Genomic DNA, 24,323 nt, shown 5'->3' on the forward strand with positions numbered 1-24,323 from the left:
AACAACATCCATTGTAACATTTGTAAGTGAGAGTTCACACTTTTTAAATACATGAAATAAATTGAGAAAACAAACACTTAATTGCATTGGGAATCACAATGATTTGATGTCAATAAATCATAACTGGTATGTGGAAAATATTGATGTGTACATTTACATAAGTAGAGAGCCAAAAAATATTAATGGACAGACTTAGAATTAAAGGACAGGAATTACTGCCTGTCCTTCACTAGCGTTCATTTAAACCAGTGAAGACAGATATTCAGTATGTTATCGATATACTCATTAATATGTTACCTTAATAATTCATATTTGTAAGTTCTACAGTCTATTGCCCTTTTAGAATTAATTGAAAAATGATTTTGTTATTTACAAACACACAGTCATTAAGTCGCTCAGAAGCATAGAACAAGACGCCTGCAAATATTGTTTGGTCATCACAAAGCTGTAGTTATAGACAGTGCATGTATTTTTATGGAATCATACATTGGATTTGCAGAATGGATTAGCAAACATGGTTTGAGGACGGAGTTCATCTGCCTTGTAGGATAGCCAGAGACCTTGTTTTAAATGGTAAAATAGAGCAGAAAGACAGGATATATAAAAAATTAGGAAAGGGTAGAGAATATGGGGTATATTTATGCCTGTTATCATTTCTTATCACATTGATAAGAGATGATATAATTGCAATCACTTTACTTTCAGGCTCCTATGACTAGACAGAATTGGGAGAATTATGTTGGGGAGGGATCTAAAGATCCCGCTCGTGAGATGCTCTCCTCATAGAATAGAACAACACATTAGTTGACTACTCTCCCGGAATGTCCGGAAGACTCACAAATTTTTTAGAGCTCTCCCAGTCTCCCAGAGAGTAGGGCAACCCCCCGAATTCTGCCCGCTTCATTGGTGAAGTGTGTGGGGCTAAAAGTGTCATCCTGGCTCTGCCCCCTGCTATAATAGGCCTAATGACGTGATTAGCTTGGCCACGCCCCCAAGACAGCCAACTTTGGAGATCTCCTGGAGGGCTGATCCCCAAAGTTGGCAAGTATGATCTAACACCATCTTCAGATGGCACTAGTTGTCAGGGTCAAGATCCAAAATTTTAGAGCTTGATAAAATAGCAGATATTTCCATTGTTTGCAAATTCAATCCCCATAAATGTCTACAGGGACTACAATTATGCACTGACGCCCCATAATCATAAATAACCATGTTACTAATTAATGCAGGATTTTAACCTCTTCAGAGGTTGATAAATAGGTCCCTATGTGCGCTTGAAGGATATCCTGATTTTGGAGCACACTGTAGGGCATTTTAGGTTCTCATATGGGCCTATAAATTAATCTATAAACCGTGCGGAAACAGCTTTTCCTGCATGTTTAGGGTATTTTAAGTTAACTACTATGTAACAAAATCTTAATGCAGGCATTAGGCAGTTTCGCATTAAACAGCAGTCCCCATAATTTTCAATGCGGTCAAGGGCTATTTTTTTTTAAATCCAGTATTTTTATTGAAATTTTTTAAGATATAAACATACTAAACAACAAAAAGAAAAGAAAAACAATCGCATACATATCGGAATTAAATGACGGAATTTACAAGATTACATTAAAGCATAATAATAATAAATGTGCTATATTCATTCAGGATCATACATCGTAAATGCTTATACATAAGTATGTTACACATGCAGGGTATTATAAGAACTGCAGTAGTCATACATTTAAGTAGATAGAGCATCTGTACTAGATGACATAGGATAGAATGAAGACTCTAACCATCTGTACCATATATTCTCAAATTCCTTCAGAGCCTGTCTGCTAGTATAAACAAATCTCTCATGCCTTATGGTGGTATTGACCAGTGCCTTCCAATTTTTAACCGTGGGACTCGTCGGGGCCAACCACAGCCTCGCTATACAGACCTTAGCCAACATCAATAACTGTGAAATGTACATTTTTGTCAGTTTATTAACTTTCCCCTTCAATCGGAGCCCAAAGAGACAAGTGGCCGGTGAGCTAAGAGACACTTCAATTCCAGTAACCTGAATACATCTCCTGATCCTTCGCCAGAAGATTTGTACACATGAACACTCCCATAGAAGGTGCCAAAAGTTAGCATTGATCGAATTGCATTTCGGACAGTTAGGGGTAGCATCCGGGCGAAATTTTGCCAATCTAATAGGGGTAAAGTAGGCCCTGTGTAACTGTCTGTAACCATTTCCCACTCCTTGTCTGATAAAGGGCCAATATCTATTTCCCACGGATTCCTCAAACCATCCAAATCATCTGCAGTGGATTCATACAGAAGACATGAATACATTCGAGATCAGACCTCTATAACCCAAGGCCTGTAATTGTTTCCTCAGTGGATCCACCCCAAACACCAATGTCTCCCCTTTAAATTGTGTGTCTAGGGCGTGTCGTAACTGAAGGTAAGAATAAAACATTGTTCTGGGTACAGAGAATTCCCCAACCAACTGTTCGAAGGATTTAAATACATGGTCAGGGGCTATTTAGCAAGGTTTTTAGAGCTTGAGCCTGTCACAGAATTGCAGAGATGGCCGCTAACCGGTATTGGCGCAACTGAACAGGGAGGCGCAGAGTCTAACGTACCCCTAGTATTCACCAGGGACCCCCGCAAGGGGGTTTGGGCTTAGCTGCAGAGGTTACGCAGGTCTCGGTTCTCCAAGACAGTCACCGCTGTAGCGACAGTAGTAGACAAGCGTAGTCAGGCAATCCAGGTCAGAGCCAACCGAGCGGTGCACTACATAGGGAGGATCCAGAGAGAAGTCAGGTCAAGCCAAATAGTCAAAACAGCCGGGCAGTGAGGTACCAAAACGAAACACAGGAGAGTAGTCACAGGAAGCCGAGTCAGAACCGGATAACACACTGGATCAGAAGTTCAGGAAACGCTGGAGCAGGAGTAAACCAATACTCTGGCACTAGACATGTGTCAGAGGCTGCTTTATATACCCTAAGGTGCCTCCTGATTGGGTTAGGGAGATTTTGGCGGTAAGACATGCTGGCTGCAGACAGGTGAGCAGAGATAGCGTCCCGCTGCTAGGCAACAGGACGTGGTTGCTGAGAAGATGCAGGCGTCCGTCTCCTGCACCAAGTGTCAGTGCGGAGATGGCGCCTGACAGAGCCCGTTGGTTATGTTTTGCGCTCCGTTGTCTCGCCTCCAGTTACTATTGTAAAGCGGCTTTGTACAAGCGCGAGCTTAAGTTGCGCATGAGTAAAGCCACTTTGCGATAGTAACCGGAGGGGAGCCACAGACTTCCGCAGTTTTAAGGTAAGTAAAGGTCATCCCCGACACAGCCTCCTATCAGGTGCAATGTCCCGAAATTATACATTTATCTGAAAAATCCTTTGTCTTCGTTGTATTGACAGATAATTAATGGGGCAAATCCCTGTTAATAAATAGAACTGAAAGTTACACTACCCTGGAGATGGCTGAACACACTTATTGTCTAATTAAACCAAACCGTTTGCTCCATTGATGTGCAAATGCTGCACAATCTTCATAAATAGTAGTTAGTTACTTAACGGATGCCTCCTTATATGGAAGACTGGGGATGAAAGAAGCACTAGATAGCAAACAAAAACCCAGAAAAGTTTAAGTGAATAATACTTTCTGATGACATTTTCACTTGCACAAGACCTGCACATTTGAATTACACCATAAAAACTATAATGTTTGAGCACTTCTAAAGTGCCTCTAGGGTGTGTGCTATTGTACCATAGGCAGCTAATGAGAATGGTGAAGGAGCTGGCTAAGATTCCATCTCAAACGGTCTTGCATACAATGTGATCCCTGCACCAACAGCTTTCCAAGATAATATGCATACACTGTAGTATAAACACTAAGGGGTATATTTACTAAACTGCGGGTTTGAAAAGTGGATATGTTGCCTATAGCAACCAATCAGATCCTAGTTAATATTTATTTAGTACAGTCTAAAAATAACAGCTAGAATCTGATTGGTTGCTATAGGCAACATCTCCACTTTTTCAAACTCGCAGCTTGAAAAATTTACCCCTAAGGGGCAGATTCAATTAGCCACGTAGTGCTACCCGACATCGCCCTGATATCTGGCTGCACACATTACCGGCTAATACAGTACAGAAATCTCTGTCACTTTTACCTCATATCTCTATGGGATGGGAGGAAATATGTGCAGATATTTTAGTAAAATCTGACGCGATGTGTTTCCACAGGCTGCTCCAGCGACTCATCATGGCACCTTGCGTCAAAATGAATCTGCAACCAAGGGGCCTACATATTATATTACCACCACCGATCACTGCGATAAATATGAAATCTTAATGAGGAGCTTTATGCCACGGCCCTGGTGATACTGTACCAGAGTGGTAATAGCGAACTTAACGCTTCACAGACCCATCCTCCAGTCTCCATGGCAGTGCCCAATGGCATAGCTCCCAACAGTCCTGATTTTCACTACCACTAAATCCATCCCCCCACCCCAAAAACAAGAAAAACTATTAAAAACACATTTCATTTTACTGGTTAAATGAAAAAATGTTTAAACATTACAGCATTAACAATGCTTTATCCTATAAACAAAATAAAAATACAGTTTTAAATACTTTTGTTCTCTTACCATAATGAAGAGGCATTATCACTTAAATAGGTTTCCTCATACAAGCCCATGGGTTCAGATTTGGTGACTAAGAAAGCCATGAAAAAAGAGATAGAATACTTGACAAAGCGAGCAGCAAAATGCGCATTGGCCGTTCGACTCGCTATATGATCCCTTGATATTAAACCACCTAGGCAGACTAGCTAGCCCTATCTCCACCTCAGTTAGCCAGTCAGATATATAACGGGTCAATCGATTCATCTGAAAGGCTGAAGGCAGTGTTGTATAGTAATGGCCGGGGCCCTTCCCAAGTGGTGGGTAATTTAATGGTATCATTCAGTTCAGCTAAGGTAACCAATGTCCCTGTACACAGAGTGATTTATTTACAAGATTTATAGTTAGAATATTTTATATTTTCTTTAATTTGGTTTGACTTTAAATGGTCACTGCCATATAAAAACACAATAATATATATTTTGTTCCAAAACAGTTGGCAAATATGTAAGCGAGCAGCAGAAGAAATCTATTATGACTGTACATGAGTTCACTTAGCAGAATGATCTCTTAGGGGACTGGCAATCCTTCCATCCTACTGTGCTACTATTGGCAGGTTTCCACTATCCGGCTTTCTCAGCGAGTGTCACAGAGAGAAGACGATAGCAGTTCATTCAGAAGTGTCATAGACTGATGATTCAGGTGGTACTTAGTGCACTGCTAAACCTCTGGGGGTCGCATTAAAACCATTTGATTAATCTGCATCACAGTTACACATAATTATTAATAGGACAGCATGGATGTCAATGACAAAGCTAATGACAGCATAAAAGTCACTTTGCTTCTCTAGGTGGCATGTCTTACACTTGCACAGACTCAGTGCCATCTATTCTTTTAAAAACAGTTATATTCCTAGCAATTTAGCAATTAACCCTACGTGGTTTGCTCCTGGTTGTGGTTTAGGATTCCTTTTAGAAGGGATCATATGATGTGTTTCACTACTAAAAAAGTACTAGCTTGACATCTTTCTGTTTACACTACTACAATGCTACCCCACTTGCCGAGCTTTTCTCCGCTTGCAGTCCCCGTAGCATACCTTATAGGAGGAAAGTAGGTCTGCACTAGGCATAGGACTCACCTCAAGTACTATACATAACATGGAAAAGAGAAGGCAATCTGGTTTAAAGATTTTATATCTTTAAAAATCACTTTTATTAGCAATAAACTTAAAACAGGTTTTAATGTCTACATCCACCAGGTCCATTAAGGCTCAATATTAAAATAAACAAAAATAAAAATAAAAAAAAGGAAGAGTGCTCTTTTACAAATTATTCTATCAAACCCTAGAAGTGCTCTGTTAAAAATTATTCTAAGGTTTGATAGAATAATTTTTAACAAAACAGTTTTTTTCCCCTTTCTGATGTCACCATCTTAATCTTTATTTTAATATTTCACTATATTGGACCTAGTGGATGTAATGTTTGTAACTCATATCATAACTCCCCACATTTAGAATGTAGGCAATACAATGAATTAAATAAACTCAAAACTGGCTCTTAATTACACCCTGCAACATTGAAGGAGACTCTGAGCTCCTAAGTGATCAACAAGCTGTATCCCAGTACAAATTATTAACCTGCCAGCGATATCTGCTGCTTTGCATCTCTTATAGTTTGTCTGAGCACTCCCCATAACAGTGTATAGGGCGTGCTCCATAACGCTATTTAACAATGAACAAAATTAACTTTTCAATTATGTTAAAGTTACATTAACATAATTGAAAAGTTTCACTGCCGACAGCTCTGCTCCGAAGAGCAGAGCTGCACAGCGCATGTGTGGAGGGATCATATTATCCCTCCCTGTGGAATGCTAATTTTTCTTTCTTCGCTATGCACTAGAGTGCTCTGTGTGAGTTTTACGGTCGGCACATGCACAGAATGATTAAAAAGACGACAAAAAAAAAACCACTGAAGGACCGCAGGAGAAAAAGTAGTGTCAGGTAAGTAGTACACTTCATAAGAACAGACGTTTTTTTCGGAACGGCTGTTCCTGTGTAGTTTTTTTTTAGTACATATGAGATAACTTTCATTCCATATCTATGCGATGACGATTGAAAAGTATCTTTCATATTAAGCGCTCGTTCGTAAATAGACCCCATAGTGTCTTAATGGCCTTCCATTAAAAGAACATATATTGTATTGAACAAATGAATGAAACCACTGGAGTGAATTGATGATATCTCTCAAAGGAGAGGAAGGCAGCTATTTAACGAATATATGATTATCCCAATAGTCCAGAAAATTATATATAATAGAATTGTAGTGTTATTGGAAAGATGATTTGAGATTGTGACGACACGTTAATACAGCAAGACACTACAGTTCCACAGTTAATCATATTATAGGTTTGCTGCTGGATTGCAATGAAATGTCAAACATTTACGAAAAAAATAAATAAATATATGCAATCTTATGTCTTTCGATGAATTTCTCTGGATCCAATATTAAGACAACTACTGATTGTAAGTAGACACAAAACTAGCAAAAAAGAAAATTATCGCCCTTATCTACCTTGTCTTTTAATGTAATTCTCAGGACCCCAAAGCCATAACTCTATCAACAGTATATAATTGACAAGAAGATTCCTTAAAGTTTCAATCCAATTTGCCCAGGTGTTGGTGTAATACTTGGCCTTCACGGTCAATCCTGCTTGCTAGAAACTTTCACAGAGAGACCTAAATTCCACAAATTTCAAACTGGTTTAAGACAGATATCCGTGTCTGGATGTCAGTATTAGTGTAACCTGCTAACACGTTTCATAGAGTATGCGCAACTTGAGGAAAAAAATATATTTTTTCAAGCAGCATAGTGTGAACACACACAGAATTCCTCTCGAGATATATCATCAATTCACTCCAGTGGTTACATTTATGTGTTCATTCAATACAGTATATCTTCTTTTGATAGAAGAACATATGGGGCTAGATTTACTAAACTGCGGGTTTGAAAAAGTGGAGATGTTTCCTATAGCAACTAATCAGATTCTAGCTGTCATTTTGTAGAATGCACTAAATAAATGACAGCTAGAATCTGATTGGTTGCTATAGGCAACACCTCCACTTTTTCAAACCCGCAGTTTAGTAAATATACCCCATAGAGTCTTAATAATTTTCTATCATACTCATGCAGTGAGTTAGAGCTGTCATATCTGTGTGGGTTCTGGTAGCTTAATAATTTGCACTGGGATACAACTTGTTCATTTTAATAAATCTTACATGTTTTATTAAAAAATAAATTTAAAAATTGTATTCTAACTTGAGACTTAAGACTCAGTTTTTTAGTTTAATTTTATTTATTCCTTCCAGCATCACATCACCAGCACTGGGGCGTGGCTAGGCAGCCATTTCAGGTGGTCGCTTTCCACATCAGCTCCTGCACTTAAATCAGGTATTTGGGGAATTACCTGTAAATTCTCGGTTCATTCTCCCTGAATCTGGCACCAGAGGATTGGGGCACTACCCAGGATATCCCAGCTGCAGCTGGTCACTCACCTCCCCCTCCCGACGGTACCGCAACTGGTTCCCGCCGCGCTGGGCCTCTCAGCTCCTGACCGCCCATACAAAGGACAACTCCCTGGGGCTTCTTTAAGCGGAGCTCCGCTTCCCATAGAGCCCCCACGGCACTCGGAGCCACAGACGCCGCCATCTGACAGGATTGGGTGAGCGGGACCCGGAGGCCTACTTCCGGAGAAGGCCTGGGGCTCAATTTCAGACCTACCCGGCGGACATCTCCACTTCCGGTTCTACCGCGGGGACTTCCGGTCGGGCGATTCGTCCCAGGGCTTCCTGCGCTGGGCCTTCAGCTCAGCTTAGAGCTTATGACTGGGCTGGAGCTCGGAGGTTCCTACCATCAGGGGTCTGCCAGCAGCTAACCACCAGGCGCACTTCCGGCCTGACAATCAGAGGCGCAGGTATATCCCCCAGCAGCGCTGGACCAGAGGACACGGGCCAAGCTTGCAGCTGAAGATCCCCGAAGAAAAAGCACCCGAACTGGCGAGGAGACTGGAGAAACCACCCACTGCCAGCGCCCAACCACAGGAGCCAGGTTAGTGTGAAAAAAAACCTGCTACACACGGGGCAACTACACTACCTCTGCCCATTCTGCCTGCCTCCTTCAAGTATTCTGAGATTCTTCTAAGACTCCAGGCTTCACACCTCCTGAATCACAGTTCTATATAGTTCTAACCCGTATTGTATTTTACCTATTATTGGAGCCGACCCCAGAGTTCCAGGGGTGCGCAATGACCCTGTAACCCCCTAAAGTGCTGACAGGGGCGGGAAGTCTTTTCCATGCTATTTACACATCACCAGCACTGTGGGATTTAGTTTTGTTATTTCATAGATACTGTACCTGCCTAGGAAAATATATCTATTTTTTTACAATGTAATTTAACACTAGCTAAACCTCACTGCCAGCATAACATCTGAACATCAGTATAGTATATATAACACTTGTCAGCTACTCGCTCACTTAATGCTCCAGGTCACAAATAATCGGACCTAATTTGACCTGTGCATGTTACTAGCATTACAGTGACTACTGAGTATTAATGATGTCACAAATGTCTTTAAAACAACAGTAATAAGTTAAGTTATCCTTGAGGACTGCCATTCTCTCCATCTGCACAGCACTATAATATACAGAGTGTTTGGAGATTGTCTTTATAGGCTTGCACACAAGTTTTATGGAGGATGCATATAAAAATGACAATATTTATAATATGCTTTTTTATTTCAAATAATTTGCTTTTATATTGACAGGGTTTGTTTGCTTATATACCGTATTTTTCGCTCCATAAGACGCACTTTTTCCCCCAAAAAAAGTGGGGAAAAAAGTGTGTGCGTCTTATGGAGCGAATACAAAAAAAAAAAGCCTTGTACAGAATACCTGGTTGCCGTGGGGACGCTCCAGCGTCCTGCTGCCGGGCGGATGTCTCCATTCTGCAGTGGTGTGCGCATGTTAGTGACGTGGTAAGCGCTGAACGTGTCAATGGTGTTGAGAATAACACTACATCAATCCGGAAGTGACGTGCGTTCCACTGTGGAACGCACGCCGTCTCTCCCACTGATCGGCCCCAAAACACCACTGGGGACCTGCTCTGTGAGCGCGGATAGCGCTGTCCGTTTCAACGGGGATCCCTGCATCTTGGTCACCCTAAAGAACCATTGGACTCCCTCTACACATAGCAATCAGTAAGATATTTGCCTTTATTACAGAACGTGCACTAGGTGCCTCAAAGATGGATTGCTGCATCATTGCACATTTACACCTTATAGACTCCCTATAGACTCGAGACAGGAGGGACAGTGAATTGTATTTTAGTTTGGATAGGTTTTTAGAAGTTAAACTTTATTGATGGGTAGTGCAATTTCTAAGTGGTAATTATAATACATTCTCTGACCTCTTATGTATGATGAATTAGTTGTTGGACTATATTTTAAAACTCATAGCCATATTAGCAGTGCCATTTGGTTCAGAATATTTGGGATTTGAGATTTGGTTCAGAATAATTTTTTCCCTGTTTTCCTCCTCTAAAAACTAGGTGCATCTTATGGTCAGGTGCATCTTATGGTCAGGTGCGTCTTATGGAGCGAAAAATACGGTAGTTTGTTTCATGTAATCATCTCAAGTGTAATAACATGTCCTGAAAAGCAGGGGATGCCCATATGAATCATGATCCCCCTGCCAATTTTTGACCCTGTGCCTACCTCTCAGTGAGCGCAGAGTTTGAAAAATGTTATATTTCAATATATAAATTAGTAAAATTACATTCAAAGTAATTTTACTATGTTTTGGGGTGGGTAAAGAAACAACTGTTGGGTTAGAACATAGCCCCCTTTATCAAATGGTTCTTCATAATGTAAGCTCTTGCAATCCAATGGGGCAGGGACTGATCTGAATGAGTTCTCTGTACAGCGCTGTGGAATTAGTGGCGCTATATAAATAACTGACAATGCTGATGAATAATAGCTACAGCCATCCGACATTTGTCCCCCCTGTGGGTGGTCCTGAAGTACATATTGTTAGCGTTTTGCTTGGACTGTGACTACTATTCCCAACAAGTGATATGGTGCAGGCTGCAGCAGCAGTGTGTTTGGCTGGAACATACAGGTGGAAATGGGGAATGGTGCGGATGGAAGTGCAGGGGGGGCTGGAGTAGGGAGGAGAAAAGCTGGAGTATATCAATAATGTGAAATAGGGGGGGATTCTGTACGTTTCACTAAAGAAAAAATTGTAGACAACTAGAATGCTAAGAACATATTAACACTTGGAGGGAGGAAATCCTAGACTTATAGGACATGTCCTATAAACGTATTAAGTATAAATAAAATCAATCATTCAGTGCCCATTGTTCCTTAGGGCCCTGGTGGCAGCTGCAGACTGGAGTGTTGGTATATCCGCTCTGGCAAACTAATATAAAACCCCATATTTTTCTTGTTATTCAGAGTGGTGACGTAGAGGTTTATAGACTTTTACTAAGAAATAATGACCACAATAGCTTCAAGAACTTTTTCGGTTTGCCGACATGGTGAGGAAATGAGAGTTATCGAAATAATACAACAATTTCTATTATCCTGGATAAAGATACTTAAGTGATTAGAATGACCAAATGTTCTGTGGATGAAATGACCTAATAACTATCAGATGTTAAAACCTTTTATAGTTAATCTAGTAAACAAGGAGCGACATCAAATGCACATCAGTCTCTTGAGCCAAAACCAAAGTAGACTAGTTTATTAAATGACAGTAGTCATATAACAGCAGCGATGTGGCTAAGGAGATCCTAATGGTAATTTACAAAAACGGTAAAACGCACAATTTGGCAGACATTCTTGGATTAGCGAGGCACTGTGGTGGCTTTTGGATACCAAAATAACCTACATTTTTGTGTGCTCTCTTAAGATGGTGGTGATCAGTTGCAATGGACACATTTGCACTATCTAGTTGCATTATAACACAACATATGAAATAAACGCAACCTCTTCAAGTGATGACAAATGAGACTCGCGCACAGGTATTTAAAGAGGTGCATTTAAATTTAGTTTCACCATGTGCCACAGTGTATGACTGTTAGCTGATAGGGGGGGTAAATTGAGTGATTGATTGAAAAGAGAATTTGTACCTTAAACTTTTGTCATCATGCACATTAATATAGGACGGTCATCATCCCTGCAAAATGTTGCACAAAGCATCTGTGTGGATAGCCATCAAAACACAATAGTGGGGAAGTGCATTTCTGCATGCTCGTGGTAGACAAACATGTACATTTGTGCTGTGTCTCTGCATTTTATGTTTGTAAATCTATATTTTATTGAAAAAAATATATTTTACTATCTGTAATTACATTACAGCTTTTAAACAAAAAAATCCCTTAAACCCTAGCCCAATAATTTGTTTTTACATAGCACAAGAGGACTTCAGACCAGCCAACTTGATTTTTTTATTTTTTTCATAGCATGATCATTGCTTAGCACAGCACACTGCAGCAAAAAGGAAATACTTAAAGCACTTACCATTGAGGCGAAAAATAAATATATACCAGACATAAATGATATTGTGAAAAAGAAAATACTGTATTTATGTACATATAAAAGTTAATTTTAGCACACATGCTGCTTTGACTTGTACTTTCTAGTTCACTTTACATCTCTCACTTGTTCTCAGACATTTAACCCCAGAGGCCTCTTTAATGCATTTAAATTTAGTTTCACCATGTGCCACAGTGTATGACTGTTAGCTGATAGACGTGTTATTTCCATTGGAGATCTCTGCATTGTACTATAAAAGTGTCTATGGTTTTTCCTTTTGCCAGCTAAGCAAATAACTCAGTAGCCTCCATTCACATCAGTAGCAAATATTGCAATATTAATCCTAAAAAAAATGTAACTTGGAAAGTTAAATTGCCAAGAGAAGAACCTACACTGGAAATGGCTTATCACAGCTGGCACTTAATACCTCCAAATTCATTGTGATTTAGGAGTGACGGTCCAGATTTGAGGGGACTGTCCCGCCATTATCACCACTGTCTCTGGTGCACACAGTAATTGAAAGGGAATTTTATGGGGGGTGTTTTGGGCGCTACACATGGCCCTGGGGCATGGACACTCACCTTAAGCGACATGCACACTAAAACGATGCAGTCACATCCCTTTTTGGAGGAGACATGACAAAGGTCTTCATTTAGATATTTCAATGTTGGGGAGTATACAGTTGCTCCATAGCAGAACACCTGACTTTGCTAACACAGACATCAGATATAGAGAATTTAATATGCTTACATTGCCAAAAATCTCTGTCAATGCAATCTTGAATAAAAAATCCCTAAAGAGGTTACACCAAACTTACAACACCACATCAAAGCTCATACACACATGTATCAGAATGTATGCACAATTTAAGAAACTGTGGGAAAAGGAGTACTTTTTATATCGGATTATTGTTAGCATAAGACTACAAGATTATTGGTCACATTCCCACAGTTGAAGCATGAAAACACTGCTGGGATTTAATCATACAGTGTATAAACAAAATGCCTATTCTAGAGAGGCTGTCGGCAGTGTCCAACGACTTATTTGCAAGAGGTAGACCCCATTTCTTATCATATTGTTCAACTAAGGTAGGTTCAGGGAAGTTCAGTACACTGCAGGTCGTAGGTCGGTTCAAATGATGCTTCTCCAAATGTGGGGGCAACTCACTCAAACAGCTGCGTATGTGTGTTGCCTCAGGGAACCGCCAAAAATCCAGTTTAAACTCACCTATTAAAATATTCGGTACAAAGCATTTTGAGTATTAAACTTACACTATTCACAACTTCGCCGATGATATCGGATTCCCGCTGGTGAAATGTGGATTAATATAAGACCAAACAATACATTTCTTATGATCTGAACCCTAGACATATTTAAATGTAGGTTTACCTTTGTGTAATAAATCTATAAGTTCTCTATATTAATAAAATGCAGGTTGGAAACTTTATTAAAAGTGAACCATTTACAAATGTAGATGTGAATGTAAGTGTATTTACTTTGTTTTCCTATTCAATTGTGTAATTAACCCTTGTACACTATTGCGTACAAATCACAATCGTAAACTATTACAATTGGTATTTATTAATTTAGACAACTTCCTCCAATTATTTGACTTCAATACAATTATCAAGCCAAGCGATGACACATCAGACACATTACCTAATGCCTCTGAAACATCAAACAATATTGATACAAGTGTCAATTCCTCTTTTGCCTCCTAGCCCTGCACCAGGAGAAGGAACATGCATACCGTGTACTTATAGGCCACTGAAATTTCCGTAGCCATGCTGGGTGAGAGCTGACAGACAGCGTGACCCCAAACGTAGTGGGAATAAGAACTTCCCACTCAAAGCATAGACATTAATCTCCGATGGACTACTCAATGTAATTCTGATTTTGCTTGATCGCACACTGTCCAGAGTTGGAAGTAAATGTTGGTATGACAAAACAAATGTTATATCACCTTAATGAGTGGAGCATAACATGCAATCAGGTGGGGTCCAGCTCCAGGATACAGGTGTGGGGGGGGGGGGGGGTGCGGTAGCTCCATTCATTCCACTCCTTTCTCTACAGGAAGTCCAGATCAGCTGTAAGCTAGTTCTGGCTAAACAAGCTTGTAAGGGGTTAACACTGGGAGTGTAATTTAATCACATTGGCCTTGCCCCTTAATTAACCTGAGTATCTCTCCTTTGTCTCAATTGTACTCCACCAGACTTTTTGGAGTAATCTCAGCAGGGGACCAAGGGAGGTATTGGGATGAGAATGAACAGCCCTGTAACTGCCCCTGTAAACAGACAGCCATTCTCAGATGATCCCACTATCTAAGACCACCCCTGATCCAGGTCCTGGAGTGGGGAAAATCTTCAGGGAGAGAAGGAAAAAAAAAAAAAAAGGAGTGAGAGCCAGGGATGCTGTGAAGAACTCCAGCGCTGAGGACTAGGCTTCTGCTGGACTGTGCATCCTGCAGGTACATCTGCAGCTCAGTAGAACTCCATGGCTCTTGGATTCTGCAAGTCAGGACAACCAGGTGACTCCTTAAACTAGTAGGGTAAGGGACAGATTATGTGGTAAAAGTGTCTGGCATTTATTTACTGTTTGTCTAGAGTATTCTAGTGATTATTGTAATAAAACCAGACAGACTGTTGTACTTTTGTAACTGCATTTACTTGTGTGCCTATAAGAACCCTAGATGGTACGGAGTATGCTTCCTTGGCATAGTAAAGCACCCCTGATTGGCCAGCCAGCGTGAAGTAGGTATAATTGGGGCAGATAAACCTGTTATCTTCACAGTTGGCTATAACCGTGTACAGTGCTAATCCCCCCTCCTATATTATATAATGAGATAGCTGGAACTCAACACTATTCCTTGAAGTTTCTCTACCTTACCACATATAGACATCCCTGATTCCTGTGATATGGACACAAAATTTCAGGACCTTATGTAATTTACTAGGTTTCCCAAATTTAAGTTCTACATTTTATCAAATATTTATGATCACATTTTATTTCATTATAATTCAAAATGTATTAATGCTGATATGTTATATCAGTTGGATACCCTGAGGGCACCTTAATCACCCTGGTTAATGTATATGCTCCCAAAGCCAAAAAAGGGTCAATGTTCTCCTCAGCAGCTATTTCCCAGGTGCTCCACCAGGCTGTTTTTATTTACCATCCAGCACTTGGAGCCCAAGAGTCCTATTATAATAAAATAAACCATTGTTTCTCCTATTAGAACAGGCACTATGTGAGCAATACAGCCAACAGTGTGTGTTAGACCACTGACCACCAGTCTGACCAGTCCTGGCAGGTGTGGGAAATAACTGCCAACAATTTTAAATATAATTGCAATGTATTACACTGCCCCCACCAGGCTGGCAAAAGTTTCTGAGGAGAACACAGAGGGTCATTTTTTTAATCCTATATCATGTTGCTTAAAAAGGACTACATTGTTGTAGCTGGCGATTACAATATGCTTTTGCAGCCCCAGGATCACTCATTCATAGGAAATTGGAACATGTCAAAAGTTTTTGAACACTTCTATAGCGATCAGTGGGCTGCAGATACATTGAGAAATGTGCACCTCACTATGCAGTAGTATCCTTTCTACTCAAGTGTACATAATTCATACGCATATTGACTATGTCTTACTGGATCAGAATCTTATTCACATGACTAAGAATACAGAATATGCAATCAGAACATTTTCAAACCATGCCTCATGGACCGTAGTTTTTCATATTTTGACCATTCATGCACACACACACTTTAGAGAGAGACTAAATAGGTACATACTGTAATACAACCATGGTAGACCAAGTCCAGCACAGATTATTTCAACACTAACCAATGAGTCACCTTTCAACACTTACAACATAAATTACGTTTCCATATCTACACCCTGAGAGGTGCGTAAAGAGGTTATTAGGGTGAGGCTTATCTGCAATGTCACTTAGCATAAGAGGCAGAATATAAGTGAAATTAACAAACTAAGCCTAAGAGTAAAGGAGCTAGGAAACATACATGAATGTTCCCCAAGATCAATTGCAGGAGATGCACCTTTATCAACTAGAGGGAAATGATCAGATTCTTGTCCACAAGATAAAACCTCAAATGTGATGGACGAAGCAGAGATATTATGCTAAAGTAAACTCTCTATTGCCCTACAAGCTTACCAAGCTCAAAAGCCAGCTAGTTTCACCTGGTTTGCAAGACGAAGAGAAGAGATGATCTGGTTTTGCCAATTTTTATAGAACTTTCAAGTCTAGATTCTAGAGTACGCCCTTCCGCTGTCTTCCAGAGAAAACTAGAGGCTGTATCAAGTACAGGAACCTTGTCCAAATTTCAGATGCAGCAAGGTTGTGCCTATAAGATACGATAGATATAGAGGAAGCAACTGAAACTCTATTATCGTATAAAGTCCAAGGCCTCTCCAACCTATATTACAAAAAAATCCACATTGCCTTGTACCTAATCTATCTATACATACCCCTCATAGGTGCTGCATGCTTTAAAAAATGGAGGTTCAGGGTGTAATTGTGAGACCCTGAATATATATTTGTTTCATATGCTAGGAACTCGCCTACAGGAGATGCCTTGACATTGGCAGGTGAGCTTATCCCAATATAACTATAGCACAAAATTCTTCTATTTATGTATATGCTGATGTAAAGTCATGGCCAAAAATTTTGAGAATGACACAAGTATTGGTTTTTCACAAAGTTTGCTGCTTCAGTGTTTTTAGACCTTTTTGTAAGATGTTGCTATGGTACACTGAAGTAAGTATCAAAGGCTTTTATTGACAATTACATTAAGTTTATGGAAAGAGTCAATATTTGCAGTATTGACCCTTCTTTTTGAAGACCTCTGCAATTCACCCTGGCATGCTGTCAATCAACTTCTGGGCCACATACTGACTGATGGCTGGCCATTCTCACCTAATCAATGCTTGGAGTTTGTCAGAATTTATGGCTTTTTGTTTGTCCACCCGCTTCTTGAGGACTGAGCACAAATTCTCAATGGGATTAAGGTCTGGGAAGTTTCCTGGCCATGGACCCAAAATTTTGATGTTTTGATCCCAAAGCCACTTAGCACTTTTCCCTTATGACAATGTGCTCCATCATGCTGAAAAAGGCATTGTTCGTCACCAAACTGTTCTTGGATGGTTGTTCTTGGAAGATGTTTGGTACCATTCTTTATTCATGGCTGTGTTTTTAGGCAAAATGGTGCGTGAGCCCACTCCCTTGGCTGAGAAACCCCCCCACACATGAATGGTCTCAGGATGCTTTACTGCTGGCATGACACAGGACTGATGGTAGTGCTCATCTTTCCTTCTCCGGACAAGTGTTTTTGCAGATGCCCAAACAATCCGAAAGGGGATTCATCAGTAGTCCAATCCCTGTATCTTTTGCAGAATATCAGTCTGTCCCTGATGTTTTTCCTAGAGAGAAGTGGCTACTTTGCTGGCCTTCTTGACACCAGGCCATCCTCCAAAAGTCTTTAGGAGGCTGTCTTGTCACTTGCTGGATATTCATGGGCGCCCTGAGGCCTTCTTCACAACTATTGAACCTCTCTCCTTGAAGTTCTTGATGATCTGATAAATGGTTGATTTGGGTGCAATCTTACTAGCAGCAATATCCTTGCCTGTGAAGCCCTTTTTGTACAAAGCAATGATGACTGCATGTGTTTCCTTGTGGCTAACCATGGCTAACAGAGGAAGAACAATAATTTCAAGCACCACCCTCCTTTTAAAGTTTCCAGTCATTCTAACTCAATCAGCATGACAGAGTGATCTCCAGCCTTGTCCTCGTCAAAACACTCACCTGTGTTAACGAGAGAATCACTGACCTAATGTCAGCTGGTCCTTTAGTGACAGGGCTGAATTGCAGTGGAAATGTTGATATGAGAAAGAGGGACTTTGAAATTAATTTCAATTCATCTGATCCCTCTATTACATTCTGGACTACATGCAAATTGCCATCATTAAAACAAGCAGCAGATTTGTGAATAATAATATTTGTACCATGACTGTACAGTGATTTATATATTTTTTGGTTTAGAGAGCCAGACTAACTTTTCTTTTGGTATCTAGCCATACGGTTTAAACCCTATATGAACAGTGAGACCAGTCTCAAAATGACAACTGTAGTTAAGGAGGGAAAAGATCTTGGCATGTTGCAGCACTAGACTAATATTCTTACCTACTGCATACATCAAACACTGACAAATTATTGCCCCTAAGACTAAGCCCACAACTACAACTACCCACTTTGAGGATGAACCCAACTTTGTGAGCATTTATCATTTGCCGAACAAACATATATTTATAAATATCATACAACTTATTTACTACAATATACTACCATCTTTAATCCTCAGCTTGGATGATTAGAAGGAATTTTGTACAGTCAGTAGTGAGTTCCAATTTCACAATTTGAAAGCCGTGAACTTCGGTGATGGGTACAGAGTTGCGATTAGAGTTCAATACTCCAACACTACTGCTAAAGATAAGGTAGGGGACCATCCCTCAAACCCATTTCAACCCTAACTTGATCAGATATGATTGCTTATTCTCCCCCCTCCTGGTTGCACTCTTGACAACACTACTGAGACTATACGACTATTTGTTGATGACGTAGCCCTAACTCTGCAAAGGCACTGTTTAAGGTGCCCAACCTGTTTAGTGAATTGGGGAGCTATAGGGAAGTTTTAAATTAACCAATCAAAATCAGTAGTTCTCCCTATGAACTTGCTTCGCCCCATCTACTATATAAATGCCTAGTGGAGTATGTGAAAAAAAAAAAACCCAAGCTGCAGCGTCACCTGCTGGGCAGAGTTATACACTGACCTATATATTTCTTGAAGGAGAAGTGACAGTTGGGAGTGGTTGGTGGTTGCCGGGGGTGACTGTGGGGAGTTTTTAACACCTTAAGTAGCTTGATGAAGGATGTGGCGATGAAGAGGAAGGATAAGGTGATGGAGAAAAATTATGAGGTGGTGACATGTGGACAAAACCACGTTAAAAAAGGGCGCTTGCGTCGGGAAGTAACGCTCTTCCCCTGAGGAGGCCTGGGCTAGGCCCAAATGCATGACAAGAACCTTTTTAACACCTGAAGTAGCTTGATTTGACTAGAATGCATGAGTATGATGCACGGGTTAACGTGTACTCTATAAACTTAATTGTAATCTTACATGGAAGGAAACTTCTTTTAAATTCCTGGGAGTCCAACTGAACAACTCATATGAAGGGGTATGCAGAGTCAATTATCCAATCCTCATTAAACACATTTTGGAATGAATGGACAATTAGTCTACCTTAGAACTTTCTTGTAACATACATTTAGTAGCATTTAAAATGAATTTGCTGCCCAAAGTATTATACGGAGGTGGGACTGATCAGAGTCTCACCTCAAGTGCTCTAACTACTTCAAAACTGGCTGATTGATTTTATGTGGAATAGGAAAAACACATGCACAATGCCCCCCCACCCCCCCCCCCCCCATTCTACAAGGACTTACAAGTTTTGCACCCTGCCAGCTATTCACAACACCTCCCCCACCTGTTGGTTAGTCTACACTCAGCATTTAAGTAGTTTATATTAAGGTATAAACTGCAAGGCAACCTAGGCCAGTGCCTGAATATTTATAAAATTCTAAAAGTGCCTACTTTATTACCATAAAATCATAAAGAATTATAAAAGTGTCACACAGCATTTGAGCTGAAAACTTTCACATCCCTGCATGCATCCTGCTATAAATATTGATACATGTGTACATTTCCTCACACAAAGCCAATTCTTTATTGTAAGGGAAGTAAATTATTTTAGGACCCAAAAATTGTCCAGTTTTTCTGTTCCTATAATCTGCTTTTTATTGTGCCAACGAAAAATAACTTGTCTCTATTGGTATTTAAGGCTTGTGGGACTGATTATTATTAATACAACGCTAAAACTAATGAACTTTCTGCACCCATCTAGTTTTGGCAAAGTATCAACAAATTCAAATAAGCCTGATTGTGTTATAATAACCCAATAATGAATGAGGAGTAAAAGATGCGTTGTTCCCATAAGTCAGACATTTAATGGCTTACATTCCAATTCAAAGGACACACAGATATGATAAATGAATCCAGCTATCCGTGCCATGACATTTCCAAGGCAGCAGACCAGACAAGTATCAGAATACGTGTTTTGCTGTTTTTGTAAGAGACATCACGCATTGCGGCTCTGTAAAATGGGTTTATTTAGTTCAAAAGCTTCCGCACGCTAAGCACTATATTGTTACACTATAGAAACCAGACACCAAACAAAAAGAATTTGACCTTTAGCTCAATAAATGCTTATTAGTTTTACTAACTTTGAGCGTTCGTTTATCTTCGCTAATTAAAATCCACCTAATGTGACTAATTAATTCACCCAGACCTTGAATAAGCCTTAGAAAAAAATATCTATTCCAAGCATAAAAGGCCATAATTTTCTAACTTGTTACGTTTTGGAGAGCAGTTATAATCAATTACTGGACACATTTAGATTCCCTTCTCCACCTTCAGCTTATTGTCCAGTAGGCCCAAGTGCAGCTTTACCTCCATACTGGGCCATTGTGCATTATTATCTAACACTTTACTTTTATTTCTGCTCTCCTCATCTACAAACAGAAAGTATTTGCATTTACTTGGTACATTATGGGCCCGATTTATTACGGACTGAAAATGCAAGCAGGTTCAACAAGAGGAGGATCTCAAGAGTGTCTAGCTATGTGTAGACAGGACACAACAATGCAGTATATGCATAGTGTGTATAATAATGTGATATGGCTGAAAATCAGATACCTTTAGAAATACCCAGATCTTGAGTCGGATGGATGTGCTGTACACAGGCCCGGCGCTCCCATTAGGCAAGGTTAGGCACTTGCCTAGGGCGCCGGGCTCTGGAGGGCGCCACAGAACTGGAAATTAATTTTAAAACTGTGCGGCGACCGCTGACCATACCTGTCATGGCCGCCGCACAGCATTCAGATGCATGGGGAGGGGGGGGGGGAAAAGAGGCTATTGCTCACCACTGCCGCCTCTCTGCTCCGTCTCCTCCCCTCCACTCACTAGTGTCAGTGAGTGGAGGGGAGGAGATGGAGCAGAGAGGCGGCGGTTGTGAGACAAGGTAAGAAAAGACGGGGTGAGGGGGGAGGAGGGAGGAGGGCGCCGATTTTGCCTAGGGCGCCATGGACCCTAGCACCGGCCCTGGCTGTACATTGACTACGTGCATACGCCCCTTCCCTCCCCAGTTCTAACCTTTAAATTGAAGGCTGTCGGAAGTGTCCTTTGAGTTTGAGGATGAATTGCATGCACTTGCATTTACTGCTTTATATTCCATTTCTAAGCATGCACCGTGCAATTTTACACAAAATATGCCACGCATTGGCATTTACGTTCCTTACTGATTCAGGCCCTATGTCTTTTATACATATTTTCTCTAAATTACTAAGTTGTTGTTTATGGTTCTCTTAATTATGCTTCCCACTGTGGAGCTAATGTGAAGTTGGACCTACTACACCATGCTTGCCAACTCTCCAGGAATGTCCGGGAGACTCCCGCATTTTGCGAGAGTCTCCCGGACACCCGGGTGAGTGTGGCAATCTCCAGAATTCTGCCCACTTCACTAGGAAGTGCCCACTTCCTAGTTAAGTGGGCAGAATTAGGTCGCAAACGCCGCGATTCCCGATGAATTGCGGCTTTTGGCCCAAAATGACGCGATTTTGGCTGCCCCGCCCCCCTCCACTGCAAGGCTCCCGGAAGAGAGCTGAAGAAGGTTGGCAAGTATGTACTACACATGTGCAGTAAAATGAAGTATTCAGTCTTAGACGTATCTGCCACAAAAGTAAAACTAGCTCTAGTGTTGCCAGCCTAGACTTGTGTAAAGTGTGGGATCCCATAAAAAGATGGCTACATTCCCAAGGGGGAACAAGCCCGCAAACAGATGCACCCCCAGGTAAAAACAGCTTCATGTTGATAGCACTGGCCACTACAGATTCCACTATGCCCGGGGCTCCTTTAGTGGTTGGGCATGCTGTTGGTTGGGGTATGGGTATGCTGCAAGCCCCAGCATACCCATGAATGTTAGGACATGCTGGTAATTGAGTAATTATAAGTAAAAGCATGCCCTGGCCCACTAGAATCTGTACTGCAAATTTTAAAAATAAAAATAAAAAAAATCAACCCCACATTATCTAAGCACTAGCATCAAGGAATCTTATGGTAGTCTTGGTTTTGGCAAACAAAATAATGTAACAATGCTCTGAACTTTTACACCAGGGCTTCCCTGTGAGCGAGAGTTCTTAGCAGCAGAGCTTTAATATTTATAACTGGGGAATATCCCATGCTTTGAAATCAGGACAAGAACTGCCATAAGAAAATTCTGGATAATGTGGCAATTTAATGAGTCTGTTTTATATTGAACGGTTTGTCCCAGGAAGCGGGAGTTAAATTTAATTGAACTTAAGATATATCTTTGCTGTATTTACATATGTGTTTGATACTTAGTAAATTGTGGTTACTTATGTTAATGCCTGAATCTGATTGGTTATAATTGTTATGAGAAATATTATTCAATATTTTTTCAGGAATCAATTACAGCATGGTTTTGACTGTTTAAACCTCTGAATAAACCATCATTAGATAGTACGTATGAATTTAAATCATCGGATTGTATTAAACGAGAGACTCTGGTTTTGTTTACATTGTACAAATCCTCAAACTGTCTCTAATCATCTGATAAATGTAATCGGGAGATGTGCTATATTGTGTGGTGCTAAATCAGTACTGTTGTTTCACCATAGATGTTGCTATAGACACTTCCCATGTTTAAATACTTTACCACAGTGCTGATAACTTTACCAGGAGGCGAGGAACAATAAGAACCACTATTGCTGAACCATTGAACTGACTCGGAGAAAGCGAACAAAAAGTGATATGTTAACCGTATGTATGAACTGGGATTGGATACTTGATTACTGTGGGACAGTAACCCTCCCCTAGCATGGACCTATTTGGTTCCGAATTGAGTTTAGAACGAAGGTTGAACTTAAACGATTGTAAGTTGTGCTGTGCGATCTATAGGTTACGCAGCTCATGATTGATTGAAAATTTATTTTAGCTATTTTCACCTTAGACACTACCAGCTGATCCTCTTTCTTTACATGTTAATGATATTTTAGTGTTATACTGAATAAATGCTATAATATTTTTCTGGGGTACAATATTGATATTTAGAATCATGTGTATGGTCAGGAATTTAATATACACGCTTTTTGTAAACTTTCTTTTATATATATATGTAAATCAGTTATGCCTATGTACAAAATTACTTAGATTTTCTGCTTTTGCTCTCCCCAATGTCAGTCTTGGCCAAACAATATTGAATGATGCATTGTACAGTAGGATACACAGCTCTCGCTTGCAACAACAATGGTATATGAGAACAAAAAGGTACATCCTCTAATAATCCATTTGCACATGTGACCCTCAATAGATATTTAATAAATAAGGTTACAAACACTGTTCTACAAATCTTGAAATGTTAATTCAAAAAGTAAGAACATAAAAGTAAAATAAAATAAAAATGATGCACTTGTTTTAATGAAGAAAAGCCCTTATATAACAGCATTACTATAAAATGTTTTTTAGTTTGACTACATGATAATCTCCGCCAATTCCACGAATATAACAATTTTGGAAACATTATTTACTCCTAAATGCATGCAACACATTTTCTTGTATTGATGGTTACACTGATATATTGTCACTGCATGCAGAACATGGTTGCTCCATAAACTTATACTTTAATTTGTAAGGTATAAAACAGAATATTGACACTCATGGCTTGATAGAGTTCAGCAATATATGAAATCTTACAATAAATCGCTACATGTGCAGCATGTGAAAAATCTGCAATCTAATCAAAAACATCATTTAGAAATAAGATCATCTAAGTTACATAATTGCATAATAAGAATGAACTAAAACCGAACTCCTTGTCTTTCCCCCATCTGGAACCACCTCCTCCGACCTCTCTATCACTGTTGACAATTATTCTATCTCATCTGTTCCCCAACTTTGGTGTCTAGGCGATTCCTAAATTCTTCTCTCTTC

The 24,323-nt window shown here is 40.1% G+C and overlaps 1 protein-coding gene and 1 long non-coding RNA gene across 5 annotated transcripts in view; one reads left to right on the forward strand and one right to left on the reverse strand.

Annotated features, from left to right (window-relative positions):
- Positions 1 to 24,323, reverse strand: part of IL1RAP (interleukin 1 receptor accessory protein) — a 183,134-nt gene that overhangs the window by 51,341 nt on the left and 107,470 nt on the right. The gene's annotated exons all lie outside the window — the stretch shown is intronic.
- LOC142142767 (uncharacterized) lies at positions 11,563 to 14,829 on the forward strand. The gene is made up of 3 exons (XR_012689322.1): positions 11,563 to 11,671; positions 11,813 to 11,918; positions 14,398 to 14,829. It is a non-coding gene; the product is annotated as an uncharacterized LOC142142767 (long non-coding RNA).

Source organism: Mixophyes fleayi, chromosome 3, assembly GCF_038048845.1.
Source record: "Mixophyes fleayi isolate aMixFle1 chromosome 3, aMixFle1.hap1, whole genome shotgun sequence".
In the NCBI taxonomy this organism is placed as follows: domain Eukaryota; kingdom Metazoa; phylum Chordata; class Amphibia; order Anura; family Limnodynastidae; genus Mixophyes; species Mixophyes fleayi.